Raw genomic sequence first — 14,283 nt, forward strand, 5'->3', positions numbered from 1 at the left:
GTAATGTTGTCCTGACGTCACATTTGGTCTCTACCGGTCGAGGGCCCACACAATCACACAAAATTCTGTGAATAATGGAATGGCAAGTGTGAAAATCTCAAAGTTGCTTTAACGAAAGTCTCGAGGTAATGGAATGTCACCTTGTTTTTTAATCACAAAATCAAAGTAAAAACAGTCTTTAGGGCCTGTCTAATGATAATACTCGAATGTAAGTGCGCATATTCTAATTATAGCATCGATCACCATTTCAACTTCAAAAAATTTCCTCCGGACGAATTTAATGGCAATTCGATGTTTCACACTTTTAATCATGTAATCACTTTGAATGTATAATAAGACAGGTTGTAGAGCACACATGTTGTCAACATGAATGTGGGCTATGAACTGCTTAGTAAACCTTTCCGAAGGCTGACTAATATTTTAACTTAGTTTCAACTCCCCTTGCTTTCAGTCGTTCGCAGTATCAGCACAGCAAAGCTGTTTTGGTTTATGCTACAAGGCCAGTTCAGTCAATTATCCAGACTACTGCCCTTGCAACTACCGATGAGCCTGCTGCACCTTTTCAGGAACCACATGCCTGTTTGGCCCCTCAACAGAAACCCCTCTGTGGAGGTTTCACCTACAGTAAAGCTACGTGTATCGCTGAGGCACGCAAGCCTCCCAACCAACGACAAGGTCCATGGTTCAGTGTGGTGTGAGGGGGGGGGGGGGGGGGCTTTTCTGTGCTCATACTGCAAACAACTGAAAGCAAGTGGAAACTATACCAGTAATTTTTCCCGAGGGCCTGCAGGTCTACTGTATAGTTAAGCGATGATGGCATGGTCTGGGGTAACATTTTCCAGAGGTAAAATAGTACCCCATTGGCCAGATAATCTAAACAGAGAAATGGACAGGTTAAAGTTTGATATAGTGGGAATTAGTGACGTTCAGTGGCAGGAGGAGCAGGACTTCTCGCCAAGTGAATACAGCGTTAAAAATACAAAATCAAATAGGATTAAAGAAGGAGTAGGCTCAATAATGAATAGAAATAACTGGAACACAGATAAGCTACTACGAACAGCATAGTGAACGCAGTCTTGTAGCCAAGACAGATACGAAGTCCACACTCAGCACAGAATCAGGTTTATATGGCAACTAACTCTGCAGCTAATGAAGAGATTGAAGAAATGTGTGATGAGATAAAAGAAATTTAATGAGGTAGCTAAGGGAGACGAAAATTTAATAGTAATGGATGACTAGAATTCGGTAGTAGGAAAAGGAAAAGAATAAAAAGTAGTAGGTGACTGGTGTAACAAAAGAAACAGGAAGCCGTTGGTAGAATTTTGTACAGCACGTAACTTACTCATCACTAACACTTGGCTTAAGTAGCATGAGAGAAGGTTGTATGAGTGGAGGAGACATGAAGACACCAGAAGGTTTTAGATTGATGATATAATGGTAAGATAGAGATTTAGGAACCAGGTTTTAAATTACAAGACATTTCCAGTGGCAGATGGGGCCTCTGACTACAATTTATTAGTTATGAACAGCAGATCAAAACTGAAGAAACTGCAAAAAGGTAGTAAATTAAGGAGATGGGACCTGGATAAACCGATAGAACCAGAGGTTGTAAAGAGTTTCAGAAGGAGCATTAAGGAACGATTGACTAGAAGAGGGGAAAGGAACAGAGTGGAAGAAGAATTCGTAGCTTTGAGAGATGAAATACTGAAGGCAGCAGAGGATCAAGTAGGTAAAAAGACGAGGGCTAGTAGAGATCCTTGGGTAACACAAGATATACTGAATATAATTGATAGAAGGAGAAAATACAAAAATGAAGTAAATGAAGCAGCCAAAAAGGAATACAAACGTCTCAAAAATGAAGCAGATAGGAAGCGCAAAACGGCTAAGCAGGAATGGCTAGAGGAAAATGTAATGATGTAAGAGCATATATCGCTAGGGGTAAGATAGATGCCACCTACAGGGAAATTAAACAGACCTCTGGAGAAAAGAAAACCACCTGTATGATTATCAAGAGCTCCGATGGAAAATCAGTCCTGAGCACAGAAGGGAGAGCAGAAAGGTGGAAGGAGTATGTAGAAGATCTGTACATGGAAGATGCACTTGAGGGCAATATTATTGAAATGGAATAGGACATAGAGGAAGATAAGAAGGTGGATCTGATATTGCGTGAAGAATTTCATAAAGCACTGAAAGACCTAAGTCGAAACAAGGCCCCAGGAGTAGATAACAATCCCTTAGAGCTACTGATAGCCTACGGAGAGCCAGCCATGACAGAACTCTTACCTCTGGTGAGCAAGATGCATGAGACCGGTAAAATGCCCTCAGACTTAAAGAAGAATATAATAATAGCAATTCCAAAGAAAGCAAGTGCTAACAGGTGTGAAAATTACCGAACTATCAGTTTAGCAATTGATGGTTGCTAGACACTATCACAAATACTTTGCAGGCGAATGGAAAAACTGACTGAAGCCGACCTAGGGAAAGATGAGCCTGGATTCAGGAGAAATGTAGGGAGACGCGAGGCCATACTCTCCCTACGACTTATCATAGAATATAGGTTAAGGAACGACAAACAAACGTTTACAGCATTTGTAGACTTAGAGAAATTCTATAACAATATTGACTGGAATACTCTCTTTGAAATTATAAAGGTGGCAGGTGTTAAATACAGGGAGTGAAAGGCTATTTACAATTTGTACGGAAACCAGATGGCATTTATAAAAGACGAGGGGCAGGAATGGAAGCAGTGGTCGAGAAGGGAGTGAAACAGGGTTGTAGCATAGCGCTGATGATATTCAATCTGTGTACTGAGCATGCAGTAAAGGAACAAAAGATAAATTTAGATTGAAAATTAAAGTCCAGGGAGAAGAAATAAAAGCTTCGAGGTTTGACGAAGACGTTGTAATTCTGTCAGAAACAGCAAAGGCCTTAGAAAAGCAGCTGAACGGAATGGACAGGGTCTTGAAAGGAGAATATAAGTAAAACATCAACAAAAAAAATATGAGAATAATGGAGTGTAGGCGAATTAAATTAGTTGATGAGGGTGTGGGAATTTAATTAGGAAATTAGACACTTAAAATAAGAGATGAGTTTTGCTATCTGGACAGCAAAATAACTGATGATGGTCGAAGCAGAGTGGATATAAAATGCAGACTGGCAGTGGCAAGATTATCGTTTCTGATGAAGTACAGATTTAAGTGTCAGGAAGACTTTTATGAAAGTATTTGTATGGAGTGTAGTCCTCTATGGGAAAGAAATACTCACGATAAACCGGTTAGACAAGGAGAGAATTGACGCTTTTGAAATGTGGTGATACAGAAGAATTCCAAAGATGTAGCAGATGTAGCAGATCACGTAACTAATGAGGAGGAACTGAACGGAATTAGGGAGAAGAGGAATTAGTGGCACAACTTAACTAGAAGAAGGGATCGGTTCGTAGGACACATTCTGTGGCACAAAGGGATCACCAGTTTAATACTGCAGGGGTGCGCGGAGGGTAAAAATCGCAGAGGGAGACCAAGAGGTGAATACACTAAGCAGATTCAGAAGGATGTAGATTGCGTGAGTTACTCGGAGATGAAGACGCTTGCGCACGATAAAGTAGCGTGGGCAGCTGCATCGAACCATTCTTTGAAATGAAAATCACAAAAACAAGAAAAATAATATAAAATATTCATTTTCAGTAAGTGCATGTGTTGAGCCTGAATACTAGTCGAGCACTGTGTAGCGAGCAGGCTTAGATGTTTCGTGCCTACCTGCACAACGCGCACTTATTATTAGTCAGTTTATTCGACCAATGACTGACAATATTAAGTAAACTTCTAATTAAAACATGAGCTAGATTTTGGTTTTTCTGAATGCATGGTTGAGAAGCAGTCAGTCTGGATAATTTCGACGGACTAGTTCGAGTCTTATTTAAACAGTTAATGTTTGTAAAAAGTCATGCGTCTGCCCCCAACTGTTGCAGTATTAAACACCATATTTTCTGTCTGCTAACATCTCTGTTTTCACGCTAAGTGTCAATCTGTAGTTTCACGGGATGGTAATTGGTACTGATCCTAATTGTACTCCGGCGAATAGCAGCGTATGCTTTTCTACACTGCATGATGAACTCTTATCAAATGTGGGTCGGCATATTGCATAAATACCACATATTCCCCAGGCACAGTGTTTCCTAAGACCGTCTGTCTTTAATTACTAACTTTTCCATAATTGTATATACATTTCCGTTTTTATGGTATCCGTCCCTATCGTCAGATAACACATTTGATTCCTTTAGATAAATATCAGTACCTCTTTTCTGGCTTCTTTACGTTACTCTTCAACTACAATGATGACGTAACTTTTTACAGTTATATTTATTTTGTTTACAATTTACAATTTTGGAACAATGACATATGTAATACGCACTCACAACACAGCCACATTACTGGTTGATCTGCCCATATTTTTGAGATGACTGCGGGATGACGTCTTGATTCTCAGACTGTCATGGCGTTCAGATGTTTCCTTCATCATTCTTCACTCTACATAGTCCATGTAACATATATTAAATAAGGCAAACATTAGAAATATATAATGAGATAATCTTTTTGAAAACGAAACACTATTTACATTAGTATTTAAAATAATGAACAAACATATTATAGTATAATTCACAAGTAGTCGAGTTCTCATTCAATACACAAGTAGCCTTATAGTTTATAAACAAAACATTAACAATGACGTCCTCTGGTGCATCTAATTTTCTCATACGTCAGCTAACATTTGGCTGCCACTAATTTGTTCTTGATCGCCACAGCTGTTGTCTGTCGATGACCCAAACAGTATGAGTCACCGCTTTACATTCCCGAAGAGCAATTAGCTGATGTGCTGTGAGCGCCTTCTGCTCTGTTCATCTTAACGCTACGTATAAAACATTACAAAATTTGTGGGCATTATCTCACACCATTACTCCCACAACATCTGAGATTTCTTCTTTATCAGCCATAAGTATTTGTACTGCGATTTCATCATTTAACCGTTCTCCTAGATCACGGTTTGCTCCTACAAATGACAAGTACGAAGGCTTTATATTCCTTAAATGATCAGCTCTAAGGTTCTATATTCCTTTTTAACACCTAATTTGATTTTTAAAGATATTCATGCACAACACCTGATCCAAGTGCCTCAGACTCGTTTCATATTCTTTTATTTCTTTCCTTCATTCATAGTTGACTGTTGACTGTATATTTCTTCAGTGTAATGCTCCACTGCTGAATGTTATTCGACAGATACAAAGATTATTAGCTGTTAGCCCTACAACATGTCTAAGAGAAAGTTGACAAATGAAGAAATTCATCAAGTATTGGAAGAATCTGATGATCTCAGCGATTTCAGTGAAGAACATTCAGACTGCGTACTATATGATGAAGATAAAGATGAAGAAGACGATCCTGTAAGTGTTGTCAGTGAAGAAAGTGATGTGAATGACTTAGCAAATATTAGAAGATAAAGATGATATCAAAAATACTGAACGTATTGAAGGTATATTTATTGGAAAAAATGAATATGTATGGAATAAAGCTGCACCTAAGGCAAAAAAGTAAGGAAACATAATATAATAAAATGTGAAGTTGTGAAGTTCCCTCCATTGAAAAGTAAGTAACCTTAACAGATGCATTTCAGCTGTACATTTCTCCAGACATTATACAGAAAATTTAGCAGTTTAGTAACAACGAAGCAGAAAGGGTGTACAAGAAAAAGCTTTTTGAGAAGAGTTGAAGAAAATGTGATAGTGTAGAAATAAAAGCTCTGGTTGGTTTTTTGATATCAGCTGCACATCTAAGAAGCAATTTTTCCAATGTAAGAGTACTGTAGAGCGTGAAGCACCGTCCACCGACATTTACAGCAATAGTCGGTCGTCAGAGATTTGGAGACTTGTTATTCTTTCTGTGGTTCGGGGTGATAGATCTAAAAGAAATGTTCGAAGAGACAACGATAAATTTGCTGCAGTCAGACACGTCTAGGAGGACATAAATCATAATCTTGTGAAACATTATCAGACAAACAAAAATTGGAAGGTGGAAGAAAAACTAGTTCATTCCGCAAACGGTGTGCATTTAGGTAGTAAGTGAGTCAAAAACATGGTAAGTATGGAACAAAAATTTTCTAAATATGTAAGCCTAGATGTTACTAACCACTGAAAGGGCTACTATATGTCGGAAAGAAAGAGGTATAAATATTGGTTTCGATGTGGTCACACTTCTGGCAACAGATATTTCTCTAAATGCTGAAACATCACATTGGATAAATGTGGCATATTTCCTAATAAAACATGGGTTGTCACTTGTAGGAACAATTCGACAGCAGAAAATTTATATCTAGAGAATTTTGGCCAAAGAAAAGCCTGGAGGAACGTACTACAACATTTAATGTCACTTGCGATCGTATTCTACTGTCATGCAGTCCAAAAAAGGGTGGAAGTATAGTCCTACTTTCTCCAATGCATCATACTTCAAATTTAATTACTAAAGGTGCCTCTAAGCCTGCTGTAATAAAGTACTAGAAGCTGATGACAGGTGAGATGATCTCATTAGGTCAGATGGAACCTAATTTATAGTGAAGGGACTCACACAAAACCGGGAACGACTCCAGTTCCACTGGAGACTGGTTCACTGGCAGAGAGCGTATACAACGAGCCGCCCAAGAGCAGCAGGTGGAAAACATGAGGGAAAAACAAGAGAGACGGCAGGACAGAATAACAAGCCCAGCGAGTATACCAAGATCGAAAACTAAGACGCAGCGAATTCAGAAATGCGGTAAGGATGTGTAGCGAGATAAACACCGTAGCGCAGAGAAATCACAACATACTGTTGAGTCACTGTGCCGCCTGGGAAGCTGCGGGCGCCAAGAGACCGCCAGAATTGGTATGTCTAAGCGGCGGCGCTCACGGCGGCAACAGCAGCTCTTGCAGAAGCAGCCGTGCTGCCTAGCGCCCGTCATCTATTTCCATAGCGACAGGCGGACCTTCAAACTCGCCAGCCAGGGACACAAGATCCCTCCCAGCTACGATTGACCGTACGTCCGAAAGTTCGCTGGACGATGGTGGGAAAGGTAAACAGGTGGCACGAGTGCATACCCTGCACAGAGCCGCCGACAGGGAGGAAAACAGAGGGGTGCCTGGCAACGTTGTAGGGCACAGCGGCGTGGACAACGATGGAGTGGGCGACGACGGGCGAGAGGGTGGAGGTTGCAATGAGACCTCTAGTTCCATGTTTGCGTCACTGGTATCGCCTCTGGGGCCCGACAGCGTAAGCTGTATCTGTACAGCCGCGCGGTTAGAGGCGCTATGTCACTGACTGCGCGGCCGCTCCCGCCGGAAGTTCGAGTCCTCCCTCGGGCATGGATGTGTGTGTTGATCTTAGCAAAGGGTAGTTTAAGTAGTGCGCAAGTCTAGGGAGCGATGACCTATGTAGTTTGGTCCCTTAAGAACTCACACATATTTGAACATTTTTTGTACCTGTACAGGCGAGTGATCAGCAAGGATGGGCATTCCAGGACCGACTGAGCAGGCGGCAGCAGCACAGATGGTAGGCGAGGATCGAGCTGGTTAATTTTCCAGTGTTACAAACCCCTCATAGTGTCCATCAGCATAAGGCACCACCCTTGGGTGGCAACCACTGTGGTCGGAATCCACAAATGTTTGGTCCCATACGGGCAGGCTCACACAGCTGAGCCCGACAGAAAGTGCCCGGCATGCTGGGTCTGGTGTACTGTGAGCTGTGGGGCGGGGAGGTGGAGGAGAGTAAGTGGCTGTCATTCATGGAAGAGCTCCACCAGACTACGATCACGAGCAGGTGTGCCTTCCTGTAGGTGATCATTAACTGTTTGAGTCTAGCCATGGTAGTGGAAGTATACACTGCCTTCAGCATTTGTTGCTTAAACATATGCACAATATGTTCCACTTCATCTTTGTAGGAGAGATAAAGCGGCGGAGTAAACATGTGTTTGATGCCACTGGAGGTGCAGAATTGTTAGAAAGTCACTGCTGTGTATTAGGTTTCATTGTTCGACAGGGTGGTCTGAGGAAACCTTTTATCAGCTAGAATCTGAATGAGAGCAGTGGGAGTGGCGTCAGTGGCGGTGGACGCCATGGTAACTGCATATGGGTAATAAGAATAAACGTCCACACTACTGCATCACATAGATCTCAGAAAGAGGCCAGCATAGTCCAGATAAATGTGGTCCTACGGTCAACTGGGTGTGAGTAAAAGACTGGGGTGGAACAGCTTGGTGCTGGTCACTAGCAGAACAGCCATGCACCATGGGTCTGTATCTTTGATCAGCCCCAGCAGGTAGGCATGTCGCTTTGCAATGGCTTTCATCTGTTACATACCACAATGCCCACAGTGGAGTAGTTGGAGAACAATTGGGTGCAGGGTAGGTGGGAAGATGACACGGAGACTATTTGCCTCCTAGTCAAACAGGAGAACATAGGAGACAACAAAAAATGTCGGGAGAGGCGAGTGTAGGCCTAAAGCTCTGGATTTTGATACTTGGAAAGAGAAGTGGGCCACCCATGGAGCACATAATGTGTGACACACTGCAGCATCGTGTCTGTATCTGTGTGAGCAGATGTAATGGTAAACCTGTCCAAGGTTTACTGTCATTCCTCATTGATGGGGAACAGGAGATTTCCTGTTGGTCAAATGCTAGATTGGACCCCGAAGGTCGATAAGAAAGGGTATCCACTTTTGTGTATTGTACCGTGAGCTTGTATGTATGTTATAAATGTAGAAGCTGAGGAAGAGCACCCAATGCTGCAGCAGTAGTGCAGGCCGCTCAGGGAGCTGAAAGTGTGGCCCAAAAAGAGCTGCAAGTGGTTTGTGGTCTGTACTGGTGGTAAATTTGGTCTCCAATTGGAAAGCGTAGACTTTCTTAATGACAAAGATAATCGCGAAAGTTTCGTTTTCGATCAGTGAATCGCTTTTTAATGCAGATGTCCGGATATCTGAGGCACAGGCAATAGGTCGCACAGCACTGCTATCCTCCTATGCTGCACTACTTCATCACTGCTCTAGGGAGAAGTATCCAGAGCCAAAGTCAATGGACGATATAGAATAAGGGGCCTAAGGAGGGGGACGAGCGCAATAAACGCTTCAGCTGTGTGAAAGCGTGCTCACAGGCAGCTGTCCTCCTGTACTGAACGCCTATCTTTCGCAACTGGTCGAGTAGATGGATGATGTGGGCCTGTTGTGGAAGAAACGTAGAGAATAGTAATTCACTTTTCATGGAAAATCCTGCTGCTCCTGTAAGTTTTGAGGGCGGGGTAGGGAGTCAGTGGCAGAAACGTTGCGGTTAGTGGCGTTGATCTCGTCTTTGTTAAGCAAGTGGCCAAGATATTCGAGTTGTTCCTGAGAAACCTGTCGTTTATATAAACAGCACTTGAGCCCTGCATCACACGGATAGTAAACGCGATACAAAGGTTACATGGGTGGTCTTGACACATAGTGCCTGTGACAGTTACGTTATTTATAAAGTTAGCATAAGCAAGAATGGACACAGTTAACTGTTCCAGGTACATCCGTAAAATCATCAGACCTGAAGAGATCCCAAAGGGCAAGCGTCGTTGTTTGTGTAAGCCAAAGTGGTGTTGACAACCATTATGCATTGCGATTTCTCATTCAGGAGGATCTAGAAATATATGTCTGCAAGGGCTACCTTGGAAAAAAAAACTCACTTCCAACAAGCGTCATGGTGAGGTCTTCTAGATGTGCAGTGGTGTGTGTTCCCACTTGTGCCACAGCACAGGTTGTCGGTTTAAAATCTACAGATGGTCAGAGAGATCCACTGCGTTTCTTGACCACTACAAGTGGTTTTACTATAACACTTGCTTCAACACGTTCAATTACAACAGCTTTGTGGAGGCCACCGAGTCCTTGATTAATGGCCACCCATAAAGAGACAGAAAGAGTCTGTACTTAACAGAAACAAGGCACAGTATCTGGACATAAAGAGATATGGACCTGGAAATTATTGACACACCCCAGCTCCTATTCAAATAGAGGCATGAATATGGTACAGAGATCATCGAGCTCCTGAAAGTGAACCGTGTCTGAGACGACCTGTAGTGAAATAGAAGCGGGTAGTTCCGGTGAATTATTATGTATCTCCATACAGTGATAGACAATCAAAACAATGAGAAGGCAGCGAGACCAAAAACTATGCCCACTGAATGACTATCGACAGTAAACAGACTTACCAGCTGTACGACCTGCTTGTATGTAGCGTTGACTATAAATTAATCCTGGAGAGTAATCGAATAGTCACGACAGGCGACCAACATATGGCAGGGGAAGGCCAAGTCAAGGAACCAAGGCTAGAATACGTTTGCAGGTTAATCAAAGAAACGATAACTCCAGTGTCCATCTGGAACTGGAAGTCCTGGTTTGCAGTCATGAAGTAGACAAACATCTTAATTGTTGAAGTATCGCTATGAGGAACAACTGCCTGCAGTTCAAGCACCCTCCTGTGATGAAAGAAGGGGTGGGCGTACGACTGTCCGACCGTTGCCGACAGAGAGTATGGAGATATCCGCAATGACTCGGACAGTCTGCAAGTGGGTCGTTAGCAAGGTAGTCAACACACGATAGGTGACCCTGCGCTACGTCGATGGGGCGCGACAGGCTGTTCAGAGGCCATGGAGACGCCCGAAAACGATGAGTCACGAATCTGCTGGTGGGAAATAGACTTACGAGAACTCCTCTCCTGAGGTGGTGGCTACACTCAACAACCGAGCTAGGTTAATAATTGGCCCCTTTTACCGACCTCCCGACTCAGTAGCATTAGTGGCAGAACAACTGAGAGAAAATCTGGAATACATTTCACATAAATTTTCTCAGCATGTTATAGTCTTGGGTGGAGATTTCAATTTACCAGATATACACTGGGACACTCAGATGTTTAGGTCGGGTGGTAGGGACAGAGGATCGAGTGACATTATACAGAGTGCACTATACGAAAATTACCTCGAGCAATTAATCAGAGAACCGACTCGTGGAGATAACATCTTGGACCTACCGATAACAAACAGACCCGAAATTTTCGAGTTTGTAAGCGCAGAACAGGGAATCAGTGATAATAAGGCCGTTGCAGCATCCCTGAATATGGAAGTAAATAGGAATATAAAAAAGGGAGGAAGGTTTATCTATTTAGCAAGAGTTATAGGAGGCATATTTCAGACTTCCCAACAGATCAAAACGAAAATTTCTGTTCCGACACTGACAATGTTGAGTGTTTATGGAAAAAGTTCAAGGCAATAGTAAAATGCGTTGTAGACAGGTACGTGCCGAGTAAAACTGTGAGGGACAGGAAAAACCCACCGGGGTCAACAACATAGTTACGAAACTACTGCGAAAGCAAAGAGAGCTTCAATGCGTATTTAAACGCAGCCAAAACCTTTAAGGCAAACAGAAGCTAAATGATGTCAAAGTTAGAGTAAGGAGGGCCATGCGTGAGGCGTTCAGTGAATTCGAAAGTAAAATTCTATGTAATGACTCGACAGAAAATCCTAGGAAGTTCTGGTCTTACGTTAAATCAGTAAGTGGATCGAAACAGCATATCCAGACACTCTGGGATGATAATGACATTGAAACAGAGGATGACAAGAGTAAAGCTGAAATACTAAACACCTTTTTCCAAAGCTATTTAACAGAGGAAGACCGCACTGCAGTTCCTTTTCTAAATCCTCGCACGGATGAAAAAAATGGCTGACATCGAATTAATTGTCAAGGAATAGAAAAGCAACTGAAATCACTCAAGAGAGGAAAGTCCACTGGACCCGACGGGATACCAATTCCATTCTACACAGAGTACGCGAAAGAACTTGCCCGCTTGTAACAGCCGTGTACCGCAAGTTTCTAGAGGAAAGGAAAGTTCCAAATGTTTGGAAAAGAGTACAGGTAGTTCCAGTTTTCAAGAAGGGTCGTCAAGCAGATGCGCAAAACTACAGGGCTATATCTCTGACATCGATCTGCTGTAGAATCTTAGAACATGTTTTTTGCTCGCGTATCATGTCATTTCTGGAAACCCAGAATCTACTCTGTATGAATCGACATGGATTCCGGAAACAGCGATTGTGTGAGAGCCAACTCGCTTTATTTGCTCATGAGACCCAGAAAATATTAGATACAGCCTCCAAGGTAGATGCCATATTCTTTGACTTCCGGAAGGCGTTCGATACAGTTCCGCACTGTCGCCTGATAAACAAAGTAAGAGCCTACGGAATATCAGACCAGCTGTGTGGCTGGATTGAAGAGTTTTTAGCAAACAGAACACAGCATGTTGTTCTCAATGGAGAGACGTCTACAGACGTTAAAGTAACCTCTGGGATGCCACAGGGGAGTGTTATGGGACCATTACTTTTCACAATATATTTAAATGACCTAGCAGACAGTGTCGGAAGTTCCATGCGGCTTTTCGCGGATGATACTGTAGTATACAAAGAAGATGCAGCATTAGAAAATTGCAGTGAAATGGAGGAAGATCTGCAGAGGATAGGCACTTGGTGCAGCGAGTGGCAACTGACCCTTAACACAGACAAATGTAGTGTATTGCGAATACATGGAAGGAAGGATCATTTATTGTATGATTATATGATAGCGGAACAAAGACTGGTAGCAGTTACTTCTGTAAAATATCTGGGAGTATGCGTACGGACCGATTTTAAGTGGAATGATCATATAAAATTAATTGTTGGTAAGGCGGGTGCCAGGTTGAGATTCATTGGGAGAGTCCTTAGAAAACGTTGTCTATCAACAAAAGAGGTGGCTTACAAAACACTCATTCGAGTATTGCTCATCAGTGTGGGATCCGTACCAGGTCGGGTTGACAGAGGAGATAGAGAAGATCCAAAGCAAAGCGGCGCGTTTCGTCACAGGGTTATTTGGTAAGCGTGATAGCGTTACGGAGATGTTTAGCAAAGTCAAATGGCACTCTCTGCAAGAGAGGCGCTCTGCATCGCAGTGTAGCTTGCTGTCCAGGTTTCAAGAGGGTGCGCTTCTGGATGAGTTATCGAATATATTGCTTCCCCTACTTAACCCTCCCGAGCAGATCACAAATGTAAAATTAGAGAGATTCGAGCGCGCACGGAGGCCTTCCGGCAGTCGTTCTTCCCGCGAACATTACGCGACTGGAACAGGAGAGGGAGGTAATGGCAGTGGCACGTAAAGTGCCCTCCGCCACACACCGTTGGGTGGCTTGCGGAGTATAAATGTAGATGTAGATGTATGCAATGCGTTGTGCATGAACCTCATGAGTCCAGCGCAGAAGTAACATCACCAGCCAAGGAGAAGTGTTGTTACACGTGCACACCTAAAAGAAGGAAGAATGCAGAAAATTGTTTTTAGTAACTGCAGGAGAAACGCTTGTGGCAATCATTCAGTCCCTGTTGTGAAGTAAAACAATTGCCATCTGTGAAAAAAGACACAAAACAGAACTTTTTCTGGATTAACGACTATCAATGTAACTAAAAATTTATAACAGAGAAACATGATTTTATCATTACTGAAAAATAAAGAAAATTTTTGTACTTATGTACATTAAACACTTACATTGATAAAACCTAGCTCAAACAGTGTTTATTCATATTTTCATTGTTGTCTTAATAAAAAACAACATTATAAAGAAAAAAATACCTATGAGTCTTGCATACTCACCTCATCCCTCTACTGTGATAAAATAGCACAGGTATCCTACGGTTAGAAAAATACTGACATAATATTAGAGATACGAGGGGCGTTCAGAAAGTAAGCTCCGATCGGTCGTGAAATGGAAACGACTATGAAAATCCGATAAAGCTTTGCACAGATGTGTTGGGTAGTGTCTCTAGTATAACCCCAGTTAGCATCACGTCGCTCTTCTCATTTCTGAGCTCGCAGTGAGTGCGTAAAGCTGTCTAGAAAATAGTGTCTGCCGCCAAGTACGAGGGCCTGGTGAGAAATGTCGCCTGAAGCTATGCAGCTAACATTACATAACTGTCGTGCTGTTTCGTCTTCACGACAATTCTCAGCCGCATTCTGCAGGGGCAATGAAGATGCTCCTGCATCGTTTTCAAATGGAAATGTTAGATTACCCACAATACAGTCCCCAATTGTCTCCCCCTGAGTTTCATCTCTGGTCACATGAACCGCTGTCTTTGAAGACAACATTTTGACACAGACAACGAGGTGTAGGCCAGCGTGGAGAATTGGCGGAAAGCACTGGCGGCTGCCTTTTATGATGAGGCTATTGAAAAGTTGGTAC

The 14,283-nt window shown here is 42.6% G+C and overlaps 1 long non-coding RNA gene across 1 annotated transcript in view; it reads right to left on the minus strand.

The window, feature by feature from the left end:
• The window catches only part of LOC126470474 (uncharacterized), a 400,400-nt gene that overhangs the window by 317,881 nt on the left and 68,236 nt on the right, over positions 1 to 14,283 (minus strand). The window contains exon 3 of the long non-coding RNA XR_007586215.1: positions 4,411 to 4,526. This is a non-coding gene — a long non-coding RNA (uncharacterized LOC126470474). The remainder of the gene's footprint in view (positions 1 to 4,410; positions 4,527 to 14,283) is intronic.

The sequence above is a fragment of the Schistocerca serialis genome, chromosome 3, assembly GCF_023864345.2.
Source record: "Schistocerca serialis cubense isolate TAMUIC-IGC-003099 chromosome 3, iqSchSeri2.2, whole genome shotgun sequence".
Lineage (NCBI taxonomy): Eukaryota > Metazoa > Arthropoda > Insecta > Orthoptera > Acrididae > Schistocerca > Schistocerca serialis.